Below are 12,869 nucleotides of genomic sequence, written 5' to 3' on the forward strand. Positions count from 1 at the left end.
CTTCTCCGAAACCCACGAGCGCTCCTCCGGACCGTAGCCTTCCCAATCAACGAGATATTGTAGGGATCCACGAGACCATCGGGAATCCAGGATTTTATTGACCGTGTAAGCAGGGAGTCCATCAATTACTCGAGGCGGTGGGTTTTTTTTTTGCGGTTTAGACAGGGTGGATCTGTGAAAGGGTTTAAGGAGGGAAACATGGAAAGTAGGGTGGATCCGAAGGGTAGGAGGCAAGGCCAGTCGGTAAGTTACAGGGGTGATCTGGGCGAGGACACGAAAAGGACCAATGTACCTGGGAGCAAGCTTGCCAGAAGGTTGCTAAAGAGGAAGGTTACGAGTAGATAACCAAACAAACTGACCACGTCGAAATCTGGGTGGGATACGACGGCGCCGATCAGTCACCTTCTTCTGCTGAGCTGAGGTGCGAAGAAGGGTGGCTTTGGCCTTCCTCCAGAAGGTCTTCAGGTTAGAGATGTAGTCCTGAACCGAAGGTACCTCTGTGTTGGGATGGGAGTCAGGGATAAGAGGAGGCTGATGCCAGCAGATGTGGTATACAAAGAATTGTGTGCATACTCTGCCCATGGAAGCAAGGACACCCAATTATCATGGGTAGAGGAGATATAAGTCCGTAAATAGGTCAGCAGTTCCTGATTCATTCGTTCTGTCTGACTGTTGGCCTGAGGGTGATAAGCTGAGGTAAGTGAGACTGAGGCGCCCAGTGACTTACAGAAGGCCCTCCAAAATCGGGAGACAAACTGAGAATAACAATATCCTTAGGGATGCCATGCAGTCGGAAGATATGTTGTACAAACAACTCTGCTAGTTCTCGAGCTGTGGGTAAAGATGGTAGGGGAATAAAATGAACAGATTTGGAAAAACGGTCTACCACCACCATAATAGTCGTGTGTCCATGGCTGGGTGGAAGGTCAGTAACAAAATCTACTGAGAGGTGGGTCCAAGGACGGTCCGGAATGGGTAAGGGTTGAAGAAGGCCCGCTGCCCTCATCCGGGAAGACTTCATTTGGGAGCAGATAGAGCAGGCCTGGACATACTCCTTGACATCCTTGGCCATAGTTGGCCACCAGAAGTCTCTGGAGATGAAATCCAAGGTACGGTGGAATCCAGGGTGTCCGGCGAAGCGGGAGTCGTGTCCCCATTGTAAAACTGCCGATCTGACGGAATTAGAGACAAATAACTTGTCCTGAGGGCACTGAGGAGGTACCGTCTGCCCTACCAAGGCTCGTCGGACAATTACCTCAATGTCCCATCTTACCGCTGCCAGGAACTTACCAGACGGGATGATGGGTTCTGGAATCAATTCGGCCTCAGGGGGGTCGTGGATCCGTGAAAGGGCGTCTGCCTTGATGTTCTTGGAACCTGGAGTGTAGGTGATCAAGAAATTAAATCTGGAAAAAAAAAGGGACCACCTAGCCTGGCAAGGACAAAGACGTTTGGCCGACTGCAGATACTCCAGGTTTTTATGATCAGTGTAAATTAAAAAAGGGTGATGAGCACCCTCTAACCAGTGCCTTCATTCCTCCAATGCCAGCTTAATGGCCAAGAGCTCACGGTTACCGACGTCGTAGTTCATTTGGGCAGGGGATAACTTCTTACAGAAGAAGGCACAGGGATGAAGAATCTGTTTTTCTCCATGACGCTGGGAGAGAACAGCACCCACACCATGGCCAGAAGCATCCACTTTGACCACAAAGGGCAAAGTTGGATCAGGGTGTTTTAGGATGGGGGCTGTAGTGAACAGGTGTTTCAGATGCTGAAATGCTTCTTCGGCTTGAGGGGTCCATTTGCCTTGTTTAGGTCCTTTACGGGTCAAAGAGGTTATGGGAGTGACCACCGAGCTGAAGTTTTGAATAAACTTCCTGTAAAAGTTAGCAAAGCCAAGAAATCGTTGAATGTGTTTGAGATTCTTGGGAGTGGGCCAATCAGTAATCGCCAAGACTTTACTCGAATCCATTTCCAACCCCTCCGGCGAGATGACGTACCCTAAAAAGTGAATCCTCGAAGCATGGAAGGTACACTTCTCTAATTTGACATATAGTTTATTCTTAATGAGCCGGGAGAGTACTTCTCTGACATGGAGAACATGATCCTGGAAGGAATCAGAAAAAATTAATATGTCATCTAGATAAACCAAGACAAATCTTTGTAGGAGATCACGAAAGATGTCATTAATAAAAGATTGAAACACTGCTGGAGCATTAACCAAACCAAAGGGCATGACCAAATATTCGTAATGTCCATGGGTTGTCATAAATGCCATCTTCCATTCATCCCCTTCCCGAATGCGGATTAGGTTATAGGCCCCTTGTAAATCCAGTTTTGTAAAGATCTTGGCTCCATGCACAGACTCAAGTGCTGCTGGAATTAGAGGCAAAGGGTACTGATTCTTGATGGTGATCTCATTGAGGCCACGGTAGTCCATGCAGGGACAGAGCCCACCATCCTTCTTTTCCACAAAAAAAACTGGCACATGCTGGTGAAGTGGATGGACGTATAAGCCCAGCCTTCAGAGAGTCTCGTATATAGACTTTCATGGCCTCAGACTCAGAATTGGAGAGTGGAAAAATACGACCTTTGGGAGGGATAGTACCAGGCAAAAGGTCAATTTCACAATCGTAAGGTCGATGGGGGGGGGGAGGGCCAAGGCCTCCTGCTCATTAAAGGCTTCCTGTAGATCAGAGTATTGAGGGGGTATGGTAGGAACCCCTGAAGGGGACGTCGCCATGAGTGCAATCTTCACTGGTAGGCGACAGCATTTTCTAATACATATGGGTCCCCAAGCTACAATCTCTTTACGGGACCAAGAAATGTGTGGGTCATGCTGCTGTAGCCAAGGAAAGCCTAGCACCAGAGGATGTGTTGGGGTCTCAAGGAGATAAAACCAGATGTCTTCCACATGGGTGGCGCCTATCTGCAGGCTTATAATTTCCGTTTGCCACCTAATAAGTCCTGGAGATACGGGGGAGCCATCAATAGACTGGACACGAAGAGGAGTAGACACCAAGGTCAAGGGTAGTTTCCAAGCTCAAGCGACGGCGGCGTCTATAAAGTTACCCGCCGCCCCTGAGTCTATAAAAGCAAGAAGAGGTCTCCTTTCATTACCCCAGAATAGTGTAGAACAAATAAAAAATCCTGAGGAAAGCTGAGGGAATTGAGTATTCTCACTCACCTTAGGATTCTGAGAAGGTGGGCGGCGCCTCAAGGATGAGTATGCAGCAGGGCAGGCCGCTTTAAAGTGTCCAAATTTCCCACAGTACAGGCAGCGACCCTCTCGTTGGCGCCTCTCTCGTTCTTTAGGGGTTACCCGGGTGCGGGCTATTTCCATAGGTTGTTCTGAGTCGGCAGATCTGAAAGGTGATAGCCGAAGAGCCTCTAGTATAGGGGACCGAGATCTCTCAGCACTCCTATGACGAATTCTGAGTTTTAATTGCAATACCTGTGAAATAACTTCCTCCAAGGTATTGCCCAATTGCGGCATATTTACCAGATGGTCCTTAATTTCTTCACTGAGTCCTTGACGGAAAAGAAAAATAAGGACCTCATTGTCCCAGTGGGTCTCTGCTGCTGCTACTCGAAAATCTATAGCATAATCATGTACAGACTGGCGGCCTTGGTGGATGGAGGAGAGGCGGAAGGCAGAGTCTTGGCCAACTATGGGACGACAAAAAACCCCCTTAAATTTTCCTAAAAAAAGATCATAATCCTGAATTTCAGGAGCCCCGCGATCAAGCAGAGCAGTAGCCCATTCCAAAGCGCGGCCGGTTAGCCGTGAAACTATGAAGGCGATCTTGTCCTGAGGAGAAAAAAAAGTCTCCAGATGAAGCCTGAGAACCAGCGCACACTGTGCTAAGAAGCCCCTACATTTCGTAGGGTTGCCGTCAAACCTGTCAGGTGGAGTTAGTGGAAGAGGTCAAGGGGCAGGTGTAGGAGCTGGCGGAGGCGGAGCCGAAGCGGCAGCTCCAGCGTTGCTTCCTCGATTGCCGATGGGCGGCATTGCAGACAGGTGCGCAGAGATCTGTTGGACAGAAGCCTGGAGCTGGACTAAGGCTTGTCCGTGCTGATCCAAAGCCGAGCGAATCTCCTCTTGCTCCGCTGGGTCCATGTAAAAAGGCTAAATATTCTGTTATGGGTTCGGTAATAGGGACCGAACCAGTGAGTGAACCCACTTGCAAGAGCGAACAAAACCAAGTCGTAATCCGAACCGTAATCGTAGGAACGAGCCGAGAGTCCAGGGGAAGCCAGATATCCGAAAGGGAACGAGTACCGAAGCCGAAGCGTGATCCGAAGTCGTAGTCCGTAGAGCAATCCGAGAATCCAGGGGTAGCCAGTGATCCAAAACAGAGCGAAAGTAACCAATCCAAGCCGAGATCCGAAAAGCCGAAGTCCAAGGGAACAACCGCAAACTGAAAGCCAAGACGAACACAGAGTAGAAGTAGCGCAACCAGGAAGCTCGAAAGGGAAAACCAATACTGAGCAAAGAGGTAGGGAAGGACAGGTGTTTAAGTAGGATGAGACGGGGGTGTGGTGGTGAATGGGAAAACTGATAGGTGAACTACGGATAGGGGCTACGCCTACTTCTGCCTCCTCCGTTGCCGGGAGGCAGGGATCGTAACAGAGCCCTGCTCTACTGCAAAGTCTTGTGTCTCTCTTCTTGTGTTTTCTTAAGAGTACTCTTGTGAGAACACTTATAAAAACCTTCCTTCCTTCTCCTCACACCACACACTGAGGAAAAGTCCTGGTCCACTCCTACTTCAGATTCCTCATGAACTGTAATAATAAAGAATTATTAATACCTTTTTCTGGACACTCCACACAGAGCTCTTTACAATAATGGGGTAATGTAAAGAGGTACATGGGGAACTGGGAACCCTACAACACCAGTGTGTCCCACCATCTAGATGATGCTCCAGTCTGCTCACACACAGCAGCTCTCAGTGGGAAGGAGAGCAGAGTGATGAAGCCAGTTCAGAGATGGGGATTATTAGGAGGCCATGATAGGTAAAGACCAGGGGGAAATTTGGCCAGGACACCTGGGTAACACCCCTACTCTTTTCGAAAAACACCCAGCGACTTTTAAGGACCATGGAGAGTCAGGACCTCGGTTTAATTTCTCATCCACAGGACAGGATTAGACAGTATAGTTTTTAAAGTATAGTGTCACCACACTAGGGCATTAGGACCCACACAGACTGCTAGGTGAGACAGAGCTCACCTTCCTGGAACAGAATTACTGTATACCCAGATCTCAGCAGCCTGCTAGAGACTAGAGAGTAGAGGAGTTTATTGACAAATGCACATGGACATTGGAAGTCTTACTCATGCTGATCTCTCAGGATGTCCACAGTACAGCAGACAACCTGGTACAACAGACAACACCACACAATATAGACACTACATTACAAAGCAACCCATATTGTAATAAATAGAAACAACCTATTACTCTAATCCTACTCTTCTACTCTGCTAAAGACATAAATTTGACTGTGCTGCACCCAAGATTTCAAAGTCACTTTCACACAAATCATCCCGAAATGTGTTTTCAGTCCTTCTCAGTCTTTTTTGGCAGTCATGAACTGAAAGACTTCACTTGCACATAACTAGATTTCAGTCAACTTCATTGAGGGTAAGTTGATGGCATAGCACAGTCATACAGCTAATTAATCAGCTCATTAGATCTCTGGTTTGCACAAAACCCCCTGAGAAGCTTAAACACACACATGCCTGTAGAAACGGATGCACACACACGCACACACAGTTCTCTGCGTCACGTAAATGAAACTCCACGCACAGGTGATACCTGCATCCACCCTCTCCCATCCCAGTCTCTCAACAGCTCCAGCTCAGAGAAGAAACTGTTCAGGCTGGGTTAATAACTGGACAAGACAAGTCTGCGTTGCAAAAATGAAACCGCGTGTACAAGGAGAGCCTTCTGGTAACAATCAGCGAGGGGCAAGCTGAAAAAGTCTCAAAGCCCTGGTTTTCCAGTCTTTCTAATGAAAAAGCACTGAAAACCTTTCATTTTGACTGGGGTTCATTGGCCCAGTGTAAAAGTAATATTAATAAACTCATAATAATGAACAAACTTTATTTTATGTAGCACCTTTAAAAGTGACTTCTTTTACAGTAAGAAAAAAAATTTCAAGGAGGGGAGAGAATTAGTATAATTAAAAACAAGGGTTTCCAATTAAATGAAAGCCGTTCTGAAGAAGAACGGTTTTGAGTCTGGATGTGAAATGGCTCAGGGAAGCATTTGGGATAGAATCCCAGGGGTTTGGGGTGCAGCAAGAGAAGGCTTGTTACCCATAGAGTGTAGAGGAGATCGCAGTACAAACAGGAGACCAGAATCAGGAAGCCAACAAGGCAATAAGTCAAACAGGTACTGAGGTGCCAAACCATGCAGAGCCTTATAGGCAAGCAGGAGGATTTTGAAACCTGTTAGGAAGCCAGTGCAAGGACTCCAGGATAGGAGTAACATGATCTCTTGCACAATCTGTCTTGGCCTGAAATCCTGACGGCGCAAATTAATTTACAACAGTTAAAAGTGACAAATGAGAAATCAGTCTATTACTTTTGAGCTCTCCCAAGATTGCAGTCAAGTTCACTGAGAGTAAGTAGCAAGCTTATCAAAGCGGATATCTGATTTACTCTGACTAGTATGTCAAATGGTTCCATAATCAGGATGTTAGATCTCTGGTGCACAATTATTGAGTCACTTCGTAACCCCCTGTATGTTTGTGGTCTGCGAGTCTACAGCACTGTGAGCTATATGAAGGCAGGTGTATGTGCATTTCTGCTGTCTCTGCTCAGTTGTTTAAAAGAGACTCTCCTCTGTGTCCAGTTTCCAACATTAGGTGAGCAGGGCCAGTCCACTAAGTGTCCAGTGAGAGGCTGGGAAAATGAAGATGTTTTTTCTGCTGGTGTTTTTTGGGATCTTTATCCTGAACAAGGAAGAAGGTAAGAGACGAATCAGAAATTGAAAATGTATATGTAAAATAAATGTGCAGATGAACGGTTGTATAAGCATACGTAGCCTATGCAGTGACAGTTTGTGGATAGTCTATACATATATACAACACCAATGAAGACTGAGAACTGCAGCTGCTATTGTGCAGCCTGATCCTGGACAAAACAGAAGATAAGAAGACAACAAGCCGCCGATTGCTCATTTAAACTGTTCTTCGTTTTCCCTCGGATTTAGGCTCAGTGCACTGTGAGAAATCACAAGCAAAAAATCTTTCGACTGTTGCATTCTTGATCAAACCGAAACTTAATCATAACAAAACCTCAATCACAGAGCTGAGAGGAAGTGTGCCAACACATCTACACATGTTAAACTACTTAGTCACATAAAGACGACACAGAAACGAGGCAGATTAAGAGTTTCAGAGTCACAGGTGTACTGATCTTATCTCATCATCTTGAAGCTTCAGTAGGTCAGTGCTGGACCCGTTCTTGTCCGATTCCCAGCTGAAGTCATTCGGCTTTGTTGGACTAAAGGAGATCAAAGAGTGAAAGGGGAGGTCTGAGTTCATGGTAAAAGCACAGTAAAGTGTAGTAAAGAATGGGGAAGTCATGGTTAGAGCACAGTAAAGTGTACAATAAGAACTGCCCCCATGTATTTTAAAATAGTTTGCTAGCTTTTGTCAGGATTAGAGGTTGGTGAGATTAATTGAGCACTTCTCTGTCCAGGAGCTCTGTAAGGGTCAGTCAGGGTGTGAAGAAGGGACAGTGATCCTGGATGACTGATCTCAAGCCTGTTCTGTATGAACCCCTCTGTCTCTCTCCAGTGTCCAGCTCTCCTGTCCAGGAGCTCTACAGTGAGTCAGGGTGTGAAGGAGGGACAGTGGTCCTGGATGACTCATCTCAAGCCTGTTCTGTATGAACTCCTCTGTGTCTCTCAAGTGTCCTGTATCGTGGGCGGTCAGGATGCGGAGGAGGGAGAGTGGCCCTGGCAGGTCTATATCCAGATCCAGGTGAACCACAACGATGCCACATTCTGTGGTGGATCCCTGATCAGTGAGCAGTGGGTTCTCACTGCAGCGCAGTGCTTCAAACTGTGAGTGTGTCCTGAAATCCCTATCTGTCTTGCCACGTCTCCAGGAAAAGCTGTAAAAACACCTTTTATTCTTTTCCTACTCATTGTTCAAAACCGATTAAGTTCTCAGCCTGTTCAGGTGTGCTCAGACAGGGTCCTATCTGATTAGAACAGTCCATTCCACTAATTAGCCTGTTCAATTTAGCCATTTTTCTGTGATTCTCCCAAACTAATCCTTCTGTATAAAAAACAATCAGAGGACAGTGTAAGAAAAGAGGCAGCTATATCAGTTTAATCTGGTTTTGATCATTGGTCTGAATTAAAATCAAACATTAAAATTCTTGCCCCGTCTCAACGTGTCCCGGAAATGACAGAGCCAAACAGTTCTTTGGTCAAAATGTGTCTCCAAGCAGTATTATTGGCATTGCAATTGTTAATATTTACTCTGGAAACTAATTACCTGATCCCGCGACAAAGCACACAGAATAATAATATTTATTATTCTTGTATATTTATTAATTATAATATTTAATACAGTACCAATTTATAAATTGAACATTGATATTATTATTATTATTATTATTATTATAAGACTGTCTCTTTCAGCTCCTTCTTGCTCCAGCATTCCTTCGTGAGGCTGGGGGCGTACAAGCTAGACCAACCCTCCAAACACGAGGTCAAGAAAAGCATTAAGAAGGTCGTCCTCCACGAGCAGTACGAGAAAGCAGCAGACGGCTATAACATCGCCCTGGTGCAGCTGGACAGCGAGGTGTCCTTCTCTCCTTACATCAGTCCTGTCCAGCTCGCCAAGCCCAACGATGTCTTCACAGAAGACACAGAGTGCTGGGCCACTGGGTGGGGGTGGACTAAAGAGAATGGTAAGAAATGATGATCAGGGCTCCTGTGTTTCTCGTTAGGACTCAGGAACTGACAGCCGGTCATTCTGCACATCTCTCTTGTCTGGTTGCTGTGAGCTCATTCAGACATCTCACCCAGTCATTTACTTGAAAGAAGGGAGCGTATCAGCTTCAACAACATCATGGTGTATATTGTTCTAGATCAGCGGTCAGCTGACATGGCACATGTGTCATTATTGGCATGCAAAGAGATTTTTAATGGCATGTGTAATGAGAGTGGCACGTGCAATAGACTCATAAGCCATGAAGAAATTTTTACAAACTGTGCTAGACTGTGTAATCCCCTATAACATGCTACCCGATGAAAGTGCTATGGTGTAGAAAAAACGATTCACTTGGTTTATATGCCACCTTATTTTTAGCAGGGATAGCCAACTATTTTAACAGGAAAGCTCACAATCTGTGCTGCTGATAATATTTATTTTGGTATTTATTGTGGCATGCTCATCAGCTGAGATGATTGTGCCTGGTGTCTGAACATGCGGACAACCAGTCATGATGTTTTTTTAATAAATTAAGAAAACTAATGCTTTATACCCAGGAAGATGTTGGAAATAAAGTGTAATGAACAATGCATGTCATTCTACTTGTCTTTAGATTTGTAGAAAATAGTCACCATCTTTTTGTCACTCCAGTACCACTGGCACCCCCTCGCACTCTGCAGGAAGTCCAACTGACCATCGTAGACAACAGGCGCTGTCAGTCCAATGTACAACAGTGAGATAATCAGGGAAGACATGATGTGCGCTGGGTATGAAGATGGACAGAAGGACACCTGCCTGGTGAGTTCACCATCCGCAGTGCAGACAGAAACTAGACCAGTTGGTGCAAAAATTCAAGACAACTCATACATGGTGGATACATTTGGAAAAGTATTTCAGAATAATAACTTTACAAATCAAAAGTGATCACGCTTTCACATCTATAACACAGCAATCTGTGTGTGATCTACGGCCGCTAATCATCCAATTCGATTTTAGTAAGTTAGTTTATAACCAGCAGTTTCTCCAGGAGCATTATCACCCTGCAACTCACAACTGACAGCCCCACTGGAGCTCCGCAGTGTGAGCCTTTGTCAGTACCTGGATGGGAGACTCCTGGGAAAGCTGAGGCTGCTGCTGGAAGAGGTGTTAGTGGGGCCAGTAGGGGGCGCTGTGGGGGTCCTAATGCCCCAGTATATTGTTATCCATCATGGCCTCCTAATAACCCCCATCTCTGAACTGGCTTCATCACTCTGCTCTCCTCCCCACTGAGAACTGCTGTGTGTGAGCAGACTGGAGCTTCATCCAGGTGGGGGGACACACTGGTGGGGGTGGAGGGGATCCTCATTACCTGTAAAGAGCTCTGAGCGTCCAGAAAAGAATTATATAAGTGTAAGGATATTATTATTATTATTATTATTATTATTATTATTATTATTATTATTATTATTATTATTACGGTCTTCCAAAATGAGCCTTGAAAGACTTGCGGAAAATGCATACTGTGAGCATGCCATTACCATTGAGCAACAGAGAGTTATGTGCAAAATTACTGACCTTATGATGGAGTTGCACCACTTTGATTTACAAATATTTACACTAAGCACAGCCCTGTTTTGTCACTTTGTGAAACTATTCCTTCATCATTCCTCATTTCACTCCAGAGTGATTCTGGGGGACCTCTGGTGTGTAAGAAGGGGATCAGCTGGATCTAGGCTGGGATTGTGAGCTTTGGAAGAGGTTGTGGTAGCATAAACTCCCCGGGAGTCTACACCCGGGTCAGCAGCTTCACGGATTGGATAAAGAAACATAGTGGAGTCTGAGGAGTTCTACGGGATCCAGGGGGGAGCGCCTTCTGGTGTAACTGGCTGCTGCTGCTGCAACTGCAGAATCTGATTTCGTCTGATTAGATTGCCCGTCTGCACAAGATAATTGCATGTGAGAATATGCCAAAAGATAAGACTGGGAGATACAATAAAGATAAAACAGTGAGTCGGAGACAGAAGTCTTACAGACCTTTTTTAAGTGTGTACCATAGCTATGAATTATGGATTGAACAATAAATGTTAGATCTTGTCAGTTCAGGACAAAACAGCTGGGCATGGCCGTCCATTTTGAGTATTTTGTTGAAAAAAATGTATTTGAAATTGGGGAGTCAGTTCTGTGTCATAAGCATTGTGATACAGTACATCAAGAAATAACTAATATTTGTAGCCACAACAGATGAACAGATGGAATCGCTAGCAAGACATGCTTTTGCCTGCTGCTGTGAGAGATCAGTTGTACTCTTATTCAGTTGACCATTGAGCTCAATAAAATTGCAAGCACTGAAACTGCTGGTCTGGGTCTGTTCTCTCTCCATCACTGTATAAAAAATTGACAAAACGCTGTAGCCCCACCCAACCTCACTGCAGCGTGGTAGCACCCTCATGTGTCAGTCTGAATGTCTGCATGCATCAATATTTTGGTTCATATGTCTCAGCGTCCATGTAATAATAATAATAAACTTTATTTTATATAGTGCCTTTAAAGGTGGCTTCTCAAAGCGCTTTACAGGATAACAAGAACAATAAATAAAAAGAATACACAAGACAAAACACAGTTACAATATACAGAGGAGACCGTGGATGGTGGTACTAAGAAAAGTAGAGGAGCGAAGAGTGGAACCAGTTAAGTAAAGGCTTTTCTGAAGAAGGGTTTTGAGTCTGGATTTGAAGGAGTTTAGAGATGGTGACTCTCTGATATCCTTGGGGAGAGAGTTCCAGAGCTTGGAGGCATAACAGGAGAAGGCCCTGTCACCCATACAATGTAGACGGGCTTGGGGGACAGTAAGGAGAGCAGAATTTGAAGAGCGAAGGTTGTGAGGTGGGGAGTAGGGCGATAAAAGTTCAGACAGGTACTGAGGTGCCAAGCCATGCAGAGCCTTACAGGTGAGCATGAGGATTTTAAAGTCTACACTTCCAGTCATTTCCTGGACACTCCTTTGTTGTACAGTATGTGTTTATTTTTGGTCCATCCATCTGAAAATCATCTTTCCTATCCGAAGCTCTTTTAAGGCAGGCCTTTGATTAAATTGCTCCAAAAGTTGTTTTTTTTACTTACTGTAAGTGTATTTATTCACCCTGTAATCTGGGACATTTACAATCTCTCATCAAAGAGCACTGATGACCTCAGGTGTAGTGAATGATGTGTCAAAGTTTCTCTTCTAACTTTATTCTTGGTGTAGAGTCAAGGCAGCAATGGGGTTAAGGGCAGTTCTATGACATCCTCACTACTGCGTCTCTCTCACTGTTACCTGTCCTGTTGTGTGTGTTTAATACTGAAGGATTTTCTGTGATCTCCTCTCTTTCACTGTGTCTCCTGTTTTGTTGTGTGTTTATGACACATTTTCTGGTATCTCCTCTATCTCATTGGATCTCCTGTAGGCTGCTCGTTAAGAAAGGATTCTATTAATAAAGGAAGCTATTGTCCTAACAGTATGTCATGTAACCTTTGTGCCTACCTCTGTGCATATTGGTCTATGTTAATCTGTCTGACAGTCACTTTCTATTTGTGTGTTCAGTCTATTTTAGATCTGATTTTCTAGCAAGAATATAGGCCAATATTTGAATTATTAATATAGGCCAATATTTAAATTATTTATCTAATTACATTAACACAATCAGGAGTGTTACCCTAACAGGCAACTGCCATCACTCTACAGGCATAAATTCCTCCTCAGCATCAGATATGTAACTGTGAAGGCATCTTGTCAGCCTCGTGGACGCTAGTGACCTTGAGAAGCCAGCGAAGATGAGCCCTGCTCTACTGCAAAGTCTTGTGTCTCTCTTCTTGTGTCTTCTTAAGAGTACTCTTGTGAGAACACTTATAAAAACCTTCCTTCCTTCTCCTCACACCACACACTGAGGAAAAGTCCTG

General features: G+C 44.9%; 1 protein-coding gene across 1 annotated transcript in view; it reads left to right on the top strand.

The window, feature by feature from the left end:
- The first annotated feature begins 6,737 nt into the window (after nucleotides 1-6,737).
- The window catches only part of LOC138238198 (serine protease 27-like), a 42,852-nt gene continuing 36,720 nt past the window's right edge, over nucleotides 6,738-12,869 (top strand). Inside the window, exons 1-4 of the mRNA XM_069188245.1 lie at nucleotides 6,738-6,972; nucleotides 7,921-8,074; nucleotides 8,660-8,931; nucleotides 9,606-9,752. The gene's annotated coding sequence lies outside the window, so the exon portion shown is untranslated. The remainder of the gene's footprint in view (nucleotides 6,973-7,920; nucleotides 8,075-8,659; nucleotides 8,932-9,605; nucleotides 9,753-12,869) is intronic.

The sequence above is a fragment of the Lepisosteus oculatus genome, chromosome 4 (assembly GCF_040954835.1).
Source record: "Lepisosteus oculatus isolate fLepOcu1 chromosome 4, fLepOcu1.hap2, whole genome shotgun sequence".
Lineage (NCBI taxonomy): Eukaryota > Metazoa > Chordata > Actinopteri > Semionotiformes > Lepisosteidae > Lepisosteus > Lepisosteus oculatus.